Below are 1,716 nucleotides of genomic sequence, written 5' to 3' on the forward strand. Positions count from 1 at the left end.
TCTATAGATGAAATACCCTGTAACATATTCCATCTTAAATTTACAAAGATAATTTTTACTTTTTTTATTTCTTTAATTAAAAGCTTTTCTTGTTTAAGAACCTGATTGGTTTTTTTATTCTGGTGAGATCCCAGAGGACTGGTCTAGATCCACCAGGGAATTGGTGGGAAGCGGGAGACAAAGGTTAAATTCTCTCTTGTTAGGATTACTTTCTCTCTCCTGGAGAGTCTGATAGGGGGAAAGAGAAGGAGGGTGAAGGTGAATTTTCCTCTCTGTTTTGAGATTCAAGGAGTTTGAATCACAGTAATCTTTCAGGGTAATTCAGGGAGGAAGGACCTGGGAGAGGCAAAGGTGAGGGAGTTTACTTTCCTTGTGTTAAGATCCAGAGGGTCTGGGTCTTGGGGGTCCCTGGCAAGGTTTTGGGGGGGACCAGAATGTACCAGGCACTGGAATTCCTGGTTGGTGGTAGCACTACAAGTACTAAGCTGGTAGTTGAGCTTAAAGGAATTCATGCTGGTACCCCATCTTTTGGACGCTAAGGTTCAAAGTGGAAAATTATATCACAACAGCCAGCAAGGAGGTTGGTGAGAGAACTCCCAGTCTCTGTTGTCTATAGGGGCTTATTTCAGAATAGTTTAGCCTTCTGTCCTGACTGGTGCTTGACTTCTTCTCCCAGGAGATGTTTCCTGTTGTGGTGGGTTGGGGGGAAACCAGGCCCACCCTCTATTCCAGATTCTGGCCCAGGGACCCTAATGGTAGCAGCTGTTGGCAGCCAACCTTTCATTTCCAGAGTTGCTACATTTCCCTGGGCCACTTCCCCACAGCTCTCCTGCTTCTCCCTTACCTTAGGGATCCCTTAATGATGGTTTGAGGGTGTCTTCATTAACAAGCTCTTCAGCTGCACTTCCTCTGCCCTGCCTGACTGGAGTGAGCCTTTTTATAGTAACAGTGGGGCCTTAATTAGAGTCAAGTGGTCACATTAGCTTAATGATCTCACCTGACTCTTTGCAGGTTAATTAAAGTCAGGTGTTCTCATCAGCCTGGAACAGCCCCTGCTTTGGTCAGTCAGGGAAAGAAAACTGTTAATCCAGTGGCCAGTATATCTGCCTTCTGCTATTGTGCTGCAGAGGGTAGGAAGGAAAGGGTGTCATAGTATCTTTCCCCAATATGAACCTTAGAGTTCAAAAGTTGGGGCACTAGCATGAATTCCTCTAAGCTTAATTACCTGCTTAGATCTGATAAGTGGCCACCAATCAGGAATTCCAGTGCCTGATACACTCTGGTCCCCCCAAAAACCTTCCCTTGGGACCCCAAGACCCAAAATCCTTGAGTCTCACAACAAAGGGGAATAAATCATTTCCCTTCCCTCTCCTTCCTCCTTCCCAGCTCTTTCCTGCCATGGGTACACCAGGAGATCACCATGATTCAAACTCCTTAAATCACCACACAGAGAGGAATGTTACCTTCCCCCCCTCCTCTTTTCCCTTCACCCAGAGGCAATACAGATTCAAACTCCATGAATCTAAAACAAAGAGGAAATTCACCTTTCCCTTCTCCCCACCAATTCCCTGGTGAGTACAGACTCAGTTCCCTTGAGCCTCAACAACTGGAAAAATCAGACAGATCTTAAAAGCAAAACTTTTAATACAAAGAAAGGAAAAAAAGGTAAATGTTATCTCTTCAATTTAAATGGTAAAAGTTGCAGGGTCTGTCAGC

This window comes from Gopherus evgoodei, chromosome 21 (assembly GCF_007399415.2).
Source record: "Gopherus evgoodei ecotype Sinaloan lineage chromosome 21, rGopEvg1_v1.p, whole genome shotgun sequence".
NCBI lineage: Eukaryota > Metazoa > Chordata > Testudines > Testudinidae > Gopherus > Gopherus evgoodei.